Consider the following 16533-nt stretch of genomic DNA (forward strand, 5'->3'; position numbering starts at 1 on the left):
TAGATGATCTCTGAGGTTCTTCTGATTATTAAAATTCTGTGATTTTTTTTTTTTTTTTTTTTTTTACTAAGCACACTCATTTTCTATATGTCATTCCCATTGATCCATATGAATAATGAAATGCTGGTGGTATACATAACTCAGAACTGAAAGAAATGCCTTTGGATGAAGCTATGGGAGGTATAAATGAGGTTCAGTGATTGAAGCCCTTAAAACACGATACCATTTATATTAGTTTTCTTTTGCTATGTAAGAAATTACCACTAATGTTGTGGCTTAGAACAACACACATTTATTGCCTCGCGGTTTGCATAGGTTAGGGGTCTGAGCATGGCTTAGTTGGGTCTTCTGCTCAGAGTCTCACAAGGTTGCAATCAAAGTGTCAGTGGGCTGCACTCACTTCTGGGGCTTGGTCTCCTTCCAAGCTCTGGTCATTGGCAGAATTCATTTCCTTGAGCTTGTAAAATGGAGGCCCCTATTTTCTTGTTGGCTGTCAGCCAGGAGTAGGTGGCTCTCAGCTCCTAGAAGTTGCCCGCAATTTTTTGCTCTATGGCTTCCTCAAAAGCCCTCTCAAAACCTGGAGCTTATTACTCAAGCCAACAAGAAATGGTCCTCCCTCCTGTCTGCTAAGATAAAGTCATATATAATTGTACTGGGTTTAATAGTGTCCCCCAAATTCATGCCTGTCTGGAACCTCACAATAGGACTATATTTAGCAAAGTGATCTTTGCCTATGTAACTAGTCAAGTTGAGTTCATATTAGAGTAGAGTAGGCCCTAACGGAATCACTTGTGTCCTTATAAGAAAATAGAGGCACCCAGGCACATAGAGGGAAGAAAGGGATATGACAACAGAGCCTGCGATTGGAGTTAGGCTGCTACAAGCCAAGGACACTAAGGATTTGTGGCAACCCCCAAAAGCTAGAAGAGGCAAGAAGGCTCCCTTAGAGCCTTCAGACACCTTGCTTGCAGATTTCTAGCCTCCAGAACTGTGAGAGAATGAACTTCTGCTGTTTCAAGTCACTCAATTTGTGGAACTTTCTATATATATATATATATATATATATATATATATATATATATATATATTATTGATTTTGTACAGAGAGGAAGGGAGAGAGATAGAGAGTTAGAAACGTTGATGAGAGAGAGTCATCAATCAGCTTCCTTTTGCACACTCCCTTTTGGGGATATGCCCGCAACCAAGGTACATGCCCTTGACCAGAATCAAACCCGGGACCCTTTAGTCCCCAAGCCGACACTCTATCCATTGAGCCAAACCGGTCTCGGCAATTTGTGGAACTTTGTTATGGCAGCCCTAGAAATCGAACATAACAACATCATGTAATCATGGAAATAACAATAATTCATTACCATTGCTATACAACATAATCAAATCAAGGGGATGACATACTATTAGTTGTGCTATTTTTGTTGGTTAGAAGCAAGGTACAGATGCCTCCCATGCTGAAGGGGCACGGATTATGCAAGGCAATGACTTATTGGAATCATCTTAGAACGTATCTGCCACGTCAGTGCAAGACTATATTATTTTATTTTGTGAAAGTGGGCCCTTCCATTATGTAGGAATTGAATTAAGCAGCCTTATCTAATGCTCTTTATCATTTATAACTATTTCAAAATTATCTAAAAAGATATTTTATTAAAGAGTTTCAGCATATCTGATTTGAAAACCCCCACAAACAATGGCTTTTTTTTCCTTTAAACTTTATTACCCGACATTTTCGTGCTCTTAATTGCCTTTTAAAAATAAATATGTAAGTATTTTGGCTACAAGTTGTTTTGAATTTAAAAGTCATTTGAAAGTGTAAAAAGAAACAGAAATGTATTAGCTAAACTCTGCCTTTTTAAAGGACAATAAACATATGAAAAAATGCTCAACATAACTAATCATCAGAGAGATACAAATTAAGACCACACTGAGATTTCAACTCACACCTGTCAGAATGGTTACCAACAATAAATCAACAATCAAGTGCTGGTGAGGATGTGGAGAAAAGAAAGCCTCATTTACAGTTCTGGGGAACGTGGTTTGGTGCAGCCGTGGTGGAAAATAGTATGGTGTTTCCTCAACAAGTTAAAAATGAAACTACCTTTGACCCAGAGATTCCACTTCTGGGAATATATATGAAGAAACCGAACACATGAATTCAATTAGTTGTAAGACACCACTGCACTCGGACCAGCCGAAAACATGAATTCAAAAGAATATATGCTCCCCTATATTCATTGCAGTGTTACTTACAATAGTCAAGGACTAGAAACAGTAGGTGAATGGATAGAAAAGTTGTGGTACATTTATGCAATAGAATACTACTCAGCTATAAAAAAGGAGGAAATCTTACTCTTGCAATAGCATGGTTGGACCTGGAGAATATTATACTAAGTGAAATAAAGCCACTCAGAGAAAGACAATACCACATGATCTTGCTTATATGTGGAATCTAATGAACAAAATAAATTGATGAAAAAAATAGAAACAGAGGCGTGGACACATGGAACAGATGTATGTCATTCTGTTGAATGACAGCTGGATCAAAGAAGGTAAAGGAATTAAGCAACAAATAAACAAATATATGCATATATACGAATACAACACATAGGCACAGGGAAAAGTATGTTGATAGCCAGAGGGAAAATGTGATGGGGGGATAGGTGTAGGGAAAATGTGATGGGGGGATAGGTGTAGGTGGGCAAAGAAGGGGAAAATGGGGATGGAAAGAGACTTTGATTGGAGCAATTGGCACATGATACAATGTGCAGATGATGTTTTATTGAGTTGTAAACTTGAAACCTGTATTGTTTTGCAAACCAATGTCACGTGAAAAAATTTAATAAAAAATTAAATGTCATTAGCACTCTGAGATATTGGTCAATCGATCAGTACTCCACTGAGCAGCTTCCATATACTTAGCATTGTACAATATTATTATGTATACTTCAATACATATAAACTACTTAAAATTATAAAATAATATGGCCAAATGAATACTCTAAGTCATTGTAAGAGTCGTTGCTCTCAGATTACTCTAATATATATTAACACAAAATATTAGTCGATTCCATAATATTTATTAGATTTTACAAAACTGGAGTTCAGGGTTAGCAGGAACCAACCAAGCAAAGTGATGAGTATTTCTAAGCTATAGTACTCTGTGGTTTCACATTGTTCTTACATCCAAACTACTACCAGTTCTATGAAAGGCAGGCAGATTTGTGAACTAATATTCCAAACACATCTCTCATATTTTCCTATGGATTTCTTTGTGGGCTGTGAGACAGACATGTGTTTTTCTTTGAGTACTGCCATAGAATTCCCTTATGGGATAGATTTCAACCCTTAGTTAACCTTGGGAAAAATAATTTCCTTATATGGTGCATATTATATTGCATAACAATTTTGGGTACATAGTTCCTGACCTTTGAAATATTCTCTGAGGTTCATACTTTTATTTCAGAGATAGTTTGTTTGAAAAATCTAGCAGTATTGTTAAAGATAGAGGCTAATATACACGTTGCTAACAAAATCAGGTCCCTACACTATGCCTGATTCTGTAAAGATCACAATCAAAATTCTCCCCTCTTACCAAATTCCCATCTTTAACACTGCCCCAATAATTCTTTAGGGTATTGGTGTTTAATACTGCCAGAAAGAGGTATTAAATGCTATAATCCCAGAAATGTTATGTGGATAATATCAAACATGGAAAAATAAAGCATATTCTAGGTCTTTAATCTTAGCGTTGCCATGTAATATAATGAAGTGAAATTGCTTCGTATAAAGAAGTTCATATGGTTGAGTTCCAGGTTCTGGATTTTAGCAAAATGGACTGAAGTGTTCTACAAGTCCCTGATGGAACTTAGATGATCAGAGGCTGCAGTTCTCTTTTGAGTTTCCTGTATTAGGTCTCTTAGTGAGAGAGGCCAGGATCTGATAGATAAAATCACAAGCTCTGGAGTGGATTGACGGAGTTCCATTTTGAGCTTTGGCACTCTTTAGCTATAAAATGGGATGGGATGGTGCATCATAGGGGATTTATGGTGATTAAATAATGAATGTAAATTGCATAACATGAAATCTAGCATGTAGGAAGTGCTTAATATTTATGTTAGCTAAAATGCATCAATAAAAATGAAATTTGAACTCAATACGCACTTCCAAGTGTCTATGAGGCAAATTTAGCTATGGAGAAATTTGCAAATTATCTTGGGATTTTCTTTGGACTAGAGTATTTTGACACCACCCATCTTGGTAAGAAGGAACATCCACTGACCACCTACTGCATGTCATGTCAAATGATATGTTAGAATCTTTGCATAGATGAGCTCATCAAATCCTAAAAAAGAAGAAAAAAAAAGCTATGAGAGATTCTCATTTCAAAACAGGGAACTGAGCTCAAATAATATTAATAAACTGCAGGGCTGTGATTTAAATTCACATCTGCTCACTCACTAATCCACACTCTTTCTGCTCCACCATGCTGCCTCTCAAAAAGCAAAGCCTCCTTCTCTTCCCAAAAGTGGCCTGAGGCGACCTCTGAAAATGGTTCACTATTCACTTGACCCAGAAAACCCCACAAAATCAGGCAAATCAAGAGGTTCAAGTCTTTGTGTTCACTCTGAGAACACGGTGACATTTCCCAGGTCATCAAGGGTATGCATATTCAAAAAGGCAGCAAGTATTTGAAGGATGTCACTTTACAGAAGCAATGTGTCCTATTCTGCTGATACAATGGTGGAGTTAGGAATGTACCCAGGCCAAAGAGTGAAGTTGAACAAAGGGTCAGTGGCTCAAAAAAAGTGCTGAATTTTTGCTGCACAAGCTTCAAAATGCAGAGAGTAGTGCTGAACTTAAGGGTTTACATGTAGATTCTCTGCTCATTGAGCTCAGCCAGGTGAACAAAGCTCCCAGCATACAGCACAGAATTTACAGAGCTTAACCCACACATGAGCTCTACTTGACACACACAGATGATCTTACTGAAAAAGATCAGATTGTTCCTAAGTCAGAGAGGACTCTGCACAGGAGAAAAATGATGAAGAAGCTTAGGACTCAAGAGTAAATTAAGCCAGCATAAAATAAATGTGAATAAAAGTTAAAAATAAAAGGCAAGGCCTCCTGAAAGTCACCCATGTTATATGATTTGTGTGCAATGAAGAGAAAAAAAAATAAACCTGGAAAGTGTTGAAGATTTTTACTCTACAGAAAAACGTGACATTTCCTGTGAAAAGGCATAAATGGTTTCAAATGGCAAACAAGCCTAGAAACTCTTTGGGAGATTTTGGAATATGATCGGAATACATAATCAGCCCTAGCTAGTGTGTCTCAGTGAGTTGGAACATCATCCTGTGCACCAAAGATTCCTGATTTGATTTCAGGTCAGGGCACATACCTAGGTTGTGAGTTCAACGATCAATGTTTTTCTCCCTCCCCCTCCCTTTGCGTTTCCCCCTCCCCATCTCTCTCTCCCTCTCCCTCTCCCTTCCCTCAGTGAAACATATCCTCTGATGAGGATTTAAAAGAAAGAATTGTGTAATCAGGCACATTTTCAGAATTGCATGTGTAGGTTTTTGCATTTTGCTCCCACCTACACGTACATGCAGTTGCAGTTGCCTGGAACAGTTTGTGTCTGTTGGCAATTTTAGACTCAGTTAGATAGGATGAGGGTGGCTGGGAATGGTAGGTGGGAACAGACTATATTTGCGTTTTGAAAAGATCACACTGGCTGCAGTGCAAAGAACAGATTAGAGAAAGGCCAGATGAATGCAGGATGATAAGTTAGAAGTCTACTGCAGTAGTCCAGGCGAAAGATAGTGATTCTTAGACTAGTCGGTGGATTTGTGTTTGAAGTTATTTTGTGATTGACTGGATCTGAATGTTGAAGTGAGGAAGGTTCCAATAGAGCTCATATTTCAGGGGGAAAGATCAATTCTGTGATTTTTGTATATGCTGAATTTGAATATGCTTAGTTAGGACATGTTGAATTTGAAACTTCCAAATGGAGATGTAGGGGAGGAATTTGAAAATCCTATATAATAAAAGGCTAATATGCAAATCAACCAAACAGCAGACAAACGGTCACTATGATGCGCAATGACCACCAGGGGGCAGAAGCTCAATGCAGGACCTGCCCCCTGGTGGTCAGTGTACTCCCACAGGAGGAGCGCTGCTCAGCCAGAAGCCAGGTTCACAGCAGCAGTGACAGGAGCCTCTCCTGCCTCTGCAGCAGTGCTAAGGATGTCCAACTGCTGGCTTAGGCTCAGGGGATGGGGGGAAGCTGGTCTAAGACATCAGTCAAACATCCCCTGAGGGCTCTCAGACTGTGAGAGGGCACAGGCTGGGCTGAGGGACCCCTGCCCACTGAGTGCACGAATTTCTTGCCCTGGGCCTCTAGTAAAGATATAAAGCTCAGAATAGTTCTGGACTAGAGATAAAAATATATAATAATTAAATATAGTATATAATAATTAAAGCTGTGGCTATGGATATGATTTTCTCAGAGAAACATAGAAGGTAAGATAAAAAAAAAAGGTTGTCTACTACCCAGGCTTTTGAAAGTGCAACATGTAATGGCTTGTTGGAGTTGGGGTTGAGCCTGCAAAGGAAATACAGGAGTGACCAGAGATAGAGGAGGAAAAAGCACAAGCGTCTGCAGCAAAATTTTTTTTCAAAAGAAAGGTAAATAACACATGGTATTAGATGAAGACAAATATGTTCATTGATTTTTTAAATATATTTTATTGATTTTTTTACAGAGAGGAAGGGAGAGAGATAGAGAGCTAGAAATGTCGATGAGAGATAAACATCGACCAGCTGCCTCTTGCACACCCTCCACAGGGGATGTGCCCGCAACCAATGTACATGCCCTTGACCGGAATCGAACCTGGGACCCTTCAGTTCGCAGACCAACGCTCTACCATTGAGCCAAACTGGTTTCGGCTTCATTGATTTTTTTTTACATGGAATTAATTAATGACCTTTACTAGATCTCTTTTGGTGAAGCAATGAGGGGAGAAACTGAATTGTAAAAGCTGAGAGGTAAGCAGGAGATGATGAATGGGAATAGTGTAACAGAAAAATAAAACCTCTTGAGAAATTTGGTTTGGTTTTAAGAACCTATATGAAGCAGTTAGGCTTTCCATTTTCTTATTCCTGCCTATTTTGGAACAGGAAAACATTACCGTTTCTAGGGCAAATTATTTCATGAATGAGGTACGTGGAGACTATTCCTCGTTAATACAGAGGAATTTTTATTTCTAAAAAATTTCTTTTCTTTTTTTCCATCACTATTGATCCCCCTTATATCCTTCCTCACCTCCACCCAGGAGAGGAATTTTTTTACTTGGGAAGGTGTTAGGGTGGGGAAGGAGTGAATTTTTGGTGGTGGTGGGTATTCTAGTTGGGTAAGACGAAAATCCAGTTTAGCTAAGTTCTTCCAGAAATTTTCTCTTTGATGAGCTGGAGTTCTTGACATTTCCAAGCTAATAATTATTTTTATTTGTATTTCTAATGGCATATCCCTTTCCTTTGGGGGTAATGGAGACAACTGTGTAGTTTAAAGAATGTGGAGAAAGTAGAGTAACAGGAGAAAGATCCCTGTTGCAAAGAATAACATAAAACTTCTCTTTCTTAGCAAAGTGGGAATAAGGGATTGATCTCTTTAAGTTAAAGGCGAGCATACAATTCCACTTGGTAGAAAACATTCTACAGGTCTGTTTTGTATATTATTCAACATCATCCTGTCTATACGCTTTTTGAGACAAGGACCACAGTTTTTTTTTAATTACAAAATTTTATTTTGTAAATTGACATACAGTAATATTGGCTTTGTTTTGCTATGCAGTTCTATGAATTTTAAAAGATGTATTGATTCTGCAATTACCACTGCAATTAGGATACCGGCCAACTATTATTTCCAGTTGTTGGCAATTATGACTAGAGCTGCTATAAACATTTTAAGTGTAACTTTTTGTGTGAACATAAGTTTCCTTTCTTTAGAGTAAATAGTCAGGAGTAGGATTGCTGGGCTGTATTGTAAATGTGTATTTAACTTTATATGGAATAGACGAACTGTTTTCCAGAGCAGCATTTTGTATCTTGATTTTAAAATAAAAATGGTCAGAGGTGGGTAGAGGTAAGAGGGAAATTGGAGACATCTGTAATATTGTCAACAATCAAAACAAAGCAAAACAAAATGAGATATATACCTATTAGAATGGTTCATTTTTTAAAATACTGAACATTTCAAGGTCTGATGAGGATGTGGAAAAACTTAAACTCTTATTTATTGCTAGGGGGAAGGCAAAATATTATAGCTGCGTGAAAAAGATGGGGGTCATAGTCTTTGACAATCTAATCATGAAAGTGACATTTTATCACTTTGCCAAATTCTGTTTGTTAGAATCAAGTTGCTAAGTCGATGTCTTCACTTAAGGAGAGGGGATTATATATTAAGGAGGAGGGATCATATTTGGAGTCATTTGAGAAGGTTACCTACAACAGTAACTTAAAGAACATGAGAAGAAAGAATAACATATTATAAATAACATGAATATTTAATCATTTATTTCTTTTTATTCCTGGTGTTCCAACTTTCCTTCTGCTTTAACTACTTCCAAAAAAAATTCCTTTTTAATTATTTCATAGCAGATCTTCTCATAATGGATTCTTTTTGTGTTTCTTCTTTTAAGAACATCTTTATTTCACCTTCATTCCTCAGGAATATTTTCACTGTGCAGGGTAGACAGTTCTTTAAAACTTTTTTTAAAAAATTTACTTCCGATGTCTGTGTTTTCTGATGAGTATAAATTATTTCCTTTTAAATACTGAGTCATTTACTCTGGTTACTTAAAAAAATTCACTTGTCTTAATTTTCAGAAATTTGATTGTAATGTTTCTGAGCATTGATCTTTTTTCACTGAGCTTCTTGAATCTATAGGTGTATGTATTGCACCATATTTTAGAAGTTTTTAGCCATTTATTTCAGCTATTTTTAGCAATGGACTTTTAACTTCTTTTGAGATTCCAATTAAAAAAAATATTAGATTATTTGGGATATTATTACTAGAGGCCCAGCACACGATTGAAATCATGTGATGAGGCAGTCCACGGGGTCTAGGACCTGTGCCTGACTCGCGTAGTGCCGACCACTCGGCAGTCAGGCAAGACCGGTGCCGCAGGGTGCTAGCACCCACACTGGCTGCTGTGGGAGTCAGGCTGGACCTGTACAGCAGGAGGCCAGACCAGTGCCATGGGGGGGGGTCGGACTGGTGTTGCAGCGGGCCAGGAACCGTGCCTGACTCAAAGTGTCCCCCAGCCACCCTGGCCTAATTTGCATATTACCTCTGTATATATACATAATAAAGAGGTAATATGCAAATTGACCCTCACATCCTCACAAAGATGGCTGCCTACAACCAGGCCAGCAGAGGGGTTAGTGAGGGATGACCAAATGACTGACATCAGGCTGCATGGGGTGACTAGGTTGGTGGTGGGGGGAAGGAGGGCAGTTGGAGGTGACCAGGCCAGCAAGGGGAGGGTAGTAAGAGATGACCAGGTTGGCGTGGGGGACAGTGAGGGGTAACTAGGCTACGGGGGCAGTTGAGAGTGACCAGGCTGGTGGGGTGGGGGCAGTTGGGGGTGACCTGGTCAGCAACAGAGGGAAGTTAGGGGCTACCAGGCCTGCAGGGAGGGCAGCTACAACCAGCTCTATTCTACCAATTCTAGACATAGGTAAGTTTATGTATTTTTGAGTTCTGTTAGGTCTCCTGAGGATATATGTTCCAAATCCTACAGTGGCTTCCCTTTTATAGTCCTATGTCTATTCAAAACCACATTTCTGTCCACTGTGGGTTAATAATTCAAATAACACATTTTTATGCTCCTGGGAAATCTGTAGAACTCAAAGTAAATTAAAGCCAGGTCTATCAGCCATATTCTTACCACTTCCTAAGCTAAGGACACAAAAGAAGCCTATTTAGGAACAGATAAATCCTTTAAAGATCTAGTTTTATGAGAGTAAAACATGATATATAAATAAAAAAATATATAAATATATATATCCTTTTTACTTTTTTTTTTTTTTCTATGAACTGGATACTTGGCTGGTTATCAGAATAAAATGATTTTAAAAAATAAACAAAACCTTTTAAGTGGTGCATAAGAATGATGTCATTGAAATCTGAAAACTCTCTTTAACAGTTTACATTTATATAGTGATGTCCTGCGGATGTCTGATGTAAGAAAAAAACAAAACAAAGCAAAACCCTCTCAGAGAAAATTAGCTACTTGAACCTGAGCTGGTGAATGCATTTAGGAAGTCCTACAATTTTGGTAGATTATCACATCATCTAAACGGAGGAGATAAACTTGAGGTGTAAGGGATATGAAATGTAGTTTGCATTCTTGACTTTCTAGATAGAAGATTTTAGAAGGTGATAAGTTAAAGCTTCTGAGGAAAAAGGTAAACGAATTCTGAAGCTGTCAGTGACATATCCTGGCTGGACTAAAAAAAAGGCATTTTCATTAGTCTAGGCAACCTAAAAGCTATATACATGGGGCTCTTTTATTTTATCTTTTAAAATATAATTTCCACATTGTTATAGCAACAAGTTTTCTTTATTGGAGATATTACAGCTAGGTACACACTAAAAATGGCTAATCTTTTCAACAGTGAGAAAAAATAACCCTGGCATAAATAACATTAAAGTAAATAATGTTGAGCTAAAGAATGAAGAATAAGGTACATCTTAAAGGAATTTTTCTTTCTTCATGATCAGTGTGCATGACAAGCAGTGTACATGAGAACCAAAGTGTTCTGAGCATCTTGGAGGATGGAAAGTAATTTGATATAAAAGAAAAAAGACAAGTAATTTGTTATGTGAAATATACCAAAGTTGCTTGTAGTCAATTTAGCTCTGGATAGATATTTTGTTATGGGAAAAGACATCATTGTATTACCGTTGATTAAAAAATTATGATATTGATTCAGTCTTGTGCCAAATGTGATAAATTTTGGGTTAGTAGCCAAGCTTGGGCTCTGCTGTCAGACTTTCTAGGTGGCCAATCTAGTAAATAGCTGCTCTATTTACTAGCTTTGTGTATTTAGGCTCATTGTTGTCTCCTAGATTTCATTTATCTGGTTATAGAATGGGATTAATAGTCTCTATTTCATAGGATCATTGTGAGCATTAAATCATCTCATGTAAAATACTTACCATAAGTATTAGCATAAACACTTAGTAAACACACCATAAATGTTAGCTATTACAATGACATAGAAATTCTATGGCACAAATCAAGTAATTCAGTGAAAGTTCTTTTCATGAAAATGTCCTCGCGTATATAATTCAGTCCAACAAATTTAGGATTGCTCACCTGCCATTTTTCAAAGTCTGATGTATAAAAAAATTGATTTTTATTATCATTTTTAAAATTATTTAAATTATATTTATAAAATTAATTTCTATTCAAACATTTACATAAACTGAGAAATATGCCCATGGACTCGTGGGTTTCTTATGAACTCAGTTGGAAAACCCTGACTTATATTGAGTGTTTTTTCCTTTAATAGAGATTCATATATAAAATTTAGTATGGATCCATTTAGCAGCCTACCCGAGTCAGAATATTTATCTTATTCTATTGAAACTATTGAACTTTTACGTAAGACTTAAAATAAAAATATTTGCATTAACTTTGAATATTTTGAATTTACTATTTGTGCCCTAAATCTGGCAATGAGAATTTCAATTATATTTTTGATATGTACACCAAGATAGTAGGGCAGAAAGAGAAATATAAATAAGAGTTCCATGTTTAAGTGTGAAAGTCATCAAGAAAGTATTGAGCATCAGCTTCTTCTAACAAGCTCTTAGAAGGTAAGTTGATGCTAGTTAGGTTCTCACAACGCTAAGTTTTTAGTTCTCAATACATACTTTCTTTTTTTCTTCTTTTTTAAAAAAATATATTTTATTGATTTTTTACAGAGAGGAAGGGAGAGAGATAGAGAACTAGAAACGTCAATGAGAGAGAAACATCGACCAGCTGCCTCCTGCACACCCCCTACCGGGGATGTGCCCGCAACCAATGTACATGCCCTTGACCGGAATCGAACCTGGGATCTTTCAGTCTGCAGACCGACGCTCTACCACTGAGCCAAACCGGCTTCGGCTCAATACATACTTTCTGAACATTTAAATTTAGTTTTGTTTGTCTGCTCTTGCATCTCTCCACCCCAAGATCAGAGACCCTTCTTCTGTTTATCCTTCTAAGCTCAGCTCAGTGTCTGTCTCCTTTCTTGGAAAATTTGCCACAATCTTGATCATTCTTTTTATAGTATCCATAGCCTCTTCTATACCAAGTGTGGTTGGTATCCTTTGTATTGGTTTTGTAGAAGTTCTTGTCACTCCAATTAGGTAAGGGCATACAACATATCACTGATTCTCTCCCCGCCCCTCCCCACCCCTGGTTCTGCAGGACTGAATATGTTGTAGGATTTCAATAACTATTTGTTTATTCATTATATTTGAGTGATTCAAATGTGTGACCTCAAACCTATGGTTCTGCGGATGCTTTAGTTGTTTTTGTGAATTGGCGCTTTTATTACTGTGAATTTATAGATGAGATGCTTTCAATATAAAGATGCGATGTTTTTATTCCATCAAACTTGGTCATGCTTTCATATCATGACTCAAGGTTCCATTGAGGTTTGGGCATCTCCAACGGTGAGTAGGGTGTCATTTTCATCTTGGAATTTGTAGCAGAAATGATACTTGACTTCGTTAACTCTGAAATGTAGAGGGCTTAAGTTTGTTTTTTACCAGAAAGGTTTTTAATGTCAAATGGAGGGCCACGAGGGGTTCTCTGAGCTCTGTTTTCCATAATTGCCCAATTACCTGTCTCTTCCCTATGTGTCCTTTTATGAGAACCACAGACTATTATTTAACTCTGAGAACTAAGTATGAGCTGGAAGAATTTTCAATCTCATAGCAATCTGCAATTCATCGAGTGTAATAATTGGATGCTGAGAACTGCTTCCTCGCGATGGGCTAAGAAAGAGGCATGGACGAGGCCAAGAAGACCACCTGGTGAAGAAAGAGAAGTGTGCCCAAAAGGAGATTTTTTTTTTTTTTTTGCAACAAAGACAGAGTGTCCTGAGGTTTTATTCTTATGCGTGAAACCAAGATTTACTGGAAGGATCCCTCCTAAGGGCTTGGTCCTGTACAAACTGCGGTGTCCCCATGCACGGAGCAAATGTATCCTAGGCTGGAAGATTCTGTGTGGACCTCATCCAGTAGCTTGTGCCTGTTGCCTATCCCACAAATATCTGCTCCCTGCTAATATTTCCAGATTCTGCAAACAAATGCTGCTCCTGTGCGGATGACTGAAAAACTAGCCAGAAAACAAAAGCAAAGTGGGGCTAATGACCGAGCTTTTACATTTCAGCAAACCCATGAAGTATTGGATTCCAAAGAGGACCTGGCATAGTAATATTTTCAAAACTCCTGTTACAGACATGGGAACAGCTGTGTTGGACCTTCTCATCTATCAAAAACCTCACTGTCTAGTGTCTACAAGTAGAAGGCAAACTTGCTTTGAATATGAAAGAGAAGTTATAGTTGGGTCAAGGTCTGAATTTTGTAGGTGTTTTCTTCAAATATTGCCAGCATACTTCCTACCCCTTGAAAATAACTCCATTCATTTAATTTAGGGATAAGAGTCCTGAGGGTATGATTTTTACTAATATCATTTGTGTTCAGGCACTTGTTTGATCTCGGTATTTAGAAACTAGTACAATAAAAAAAATTATAATCTCATTCTAAGGCAAAATTCTACTTTCTTGCTCTTTTTAAAAAACTCGTTAAGGTTAAAATATTTAATCTACCTGGAGTTCTGATATTTCTTAGAGTGGCCCAACTGGGATGCATTCAGAGCAGCGTTCCCGACATATTGATGATATCATCTCTGTGTAGCCGCACACATTTTTTAGAAACTGATAAGAGAAGGGTAATGAGCACACCCCTGTGGAGTCTTTTCTGAACACAGTAATCGGTTTCCATCGCTTATTGCTTCTTGGTTACCAAAGGGAAGAGAAAAAGGAATGGATCAAAATGTTACCCACTTGCTAAGACTCTGGAAGGGTGCAACGACTTCAGTAGGGCAGGGATACACCCACTCCACCTCTTAGTTCTGTTTTTTGTTTTGTTTTGTTTTTTTAAAATTAGAATAGAAAAATTGCCTGAGGATATATTAAAGCATTCTAATCTCTTACACAATTAACAACAAAAACTCAACCCAGAATCCATAATCATAAAAAGACCCCTTGCCCAGCCATTATGGCTTAGGGTCAACCTATGAGCCAGGGGTCATGGTTCAATTCCCTTTCAAGGCACATGCCCAGGTTATGTGGGTCCAATCCCCAGTGAGGCAGAGGGAGGGGTATGAGAGGCAGCCAATCAATGATTCTCTCTCATCATTTGATGTTTCTATCCTTCTCTCTCTCTCTTTCTCTCTGAAATCAATAAAATATTTAAAAAAAAAAACCCTCCCCATAATATGCTGGCTATAATAAAACACAAAACAGAAACCTTTCCACGCAAACTATTATAAAGGTGAAGGCCTAGTTATCAATAATCCCTTCCTCCATCTAACCCATTTCAGCTATGCTGTGTTTTATGCTGTTTTTCATGTTCTCATTAGTGAGGAAGAGCGGGAGCCACAATCCTTCAGAACAATTACTGTGTCACTGTGAGTGCAGAAGATCCCCTCTTGGTCAGCTGGGCAGGAGGAGGCTAGGAATTGTGTCCTGCTTTTCAGACTGTAACTCTGTAAAGGGGCAACATCCAAGAGCTGGATGGCTCAGTGGCTTGAGTTGTCATGGTGGTGAAATCTACCTTTTGCCTTTTGCATCTCTCTTTTTACCTGTTGGTCACACTATTTTGCCACCTACTAGCATCCTTTCCACTCCAGTTCTCTGGCCTTATACTTGTTATTGCTCTCCAGATATAGAAAACCCCAGTTATGATGGCTTCTGCCTTCAAAATATTCCCAAATGGTATTCCCCCCCCTCTCATTATGTCTTCCTTAGGTTCCTCACAGTGGAATTTTTCAAGTGGATTTTGAGGACAGCTTGCTGGCTGAACTAATCCACACTTAAGTATGAATAATTGATACACATCTTATTACTCCTAGAATGTTTGCATTTTAAGAAGAGTCTGATTACCCAAAAGAATCAATAGCTGGAGACATTTCAAAAACCATGAAGTAAATTAAACCAGGCACTTTGGGGGAGGTTTCCTAGGCAGTAAAGGCAATGGGCAGCTGTTTTATTTGGTCCTGATACAAGGGTTGTTGAATAAGCCACCTGGGGAAGGCTATTATTTGGCAGCCACAGTGCATGAAAAGTCTTAGTTGAGAATGGGAAAGGAGGGTGTCCTTTGGGAAGGAAACTCCACAACATGGGTTAGACCTAGAAAAACTTCTCATTTTCTGGGCAACCTCATTTTATTGGTGAGCAAAATATCAATTAAGGATCACTACTGCCTGGGGAACGCTTGTGTCACTGGGTTGCCCATCAAAAAATAAAAAGAGGATCTAGTGATGGTTGATTTGAACTCTGTAATTTCCATTTACTTCTGCTGGAGAAGTGATTTTACTTTTCTGTCAACTGTTGCATTGAATCTTTTGAGCATTGTAGAGAAGAAAGAGCATGGTGTGTGAAATAAGAGTTGGAAGTGCTGATCCTGGCTACTTGCTTTTTGGTCATAAACTACTAAATAGCTCTGTTGGGAAAGGGGGTGGTTGTGGATGAGTGGAGGAATTGAGCAAAAGAGAGAAAAAAAAGAGAGAACTCATGCAAATGGACAGCATTATGATGATTGAAAAGAAGGGTGGTTGGTGAAAATGAAAGAGAACACGGAGGGGATAAATGGTGATGGTAAAAAAAATCAATAAAGGTTCATTTCAAATATATACTTAAATTACTCTAGCATTGGCACAAGAGTGGACAAATAGACGATTATAATAGAATAGAGGTTCCACAACCATGCCTATATTCACATGAGCAGTCAATAAGGATAGGTTAGCTATTTGAATCAGTTATAAAATTATGGATTATTAAAAATTAATGTTGATATAACAACAACAACACTCTACCACTGAGCCAAACCAGTTTTGGCGTGACTAACTTCTTAATGTGATTTTAAAAACTCTTGATTTCTTGGAATCCTGCATTCATATCAGGCTCTTCCATTTTAATTTGAGTTTTCCCATTTCCTGAGTTCAATATCTGACAGAAGAAATATATTTTCTTTATCAAGAATTGTTAACTATTACATCATAGGAAGAAAATAAAGAAAGAAGTGATGGAACATGCATCAACCACATCAGAACAGAACCTGCCATCTGGAAGCATGCATACTGGTTGGAGCAGATAAGAGAGACTGCTGAAAAAGGGTATTTTTGACACAGAATATTGAGCCTCACATCCATGAAAGCTCTTGGGGCATATTA

At 37.9% G+C, this 16533-nt stretch overlaps 1 pseudogene; it reads left to right on the forward strand.

Moving 5' to 3' along the window:
- The first annotated feature begins 4394 nt into the window (after positions 1 to 4394).
- LOC118718206 lies at positions 4395 to 5083 on the forward strand (annotated as a pseudogene).
- Positions 5084 to 16533: the final 11450 nt, after the last annotated feature.

This window comes from Pipistrellus kuhlii, unplaced genomic scaffold (assembly GCF_014108245.1).
Source record: "Pipistrellus kuhlii isolate mPipKuh1 unplaced genomic scaffold, mPipKuh1.p scaffold_m20_p_14, whole genome shotgun sequence".
NCBI lineage: Eukaryota > Metazoa > Chordata > Mammalia > Chiroptera > Vespertilionidae > Pipistrellus > Pipistrellus kuhlii.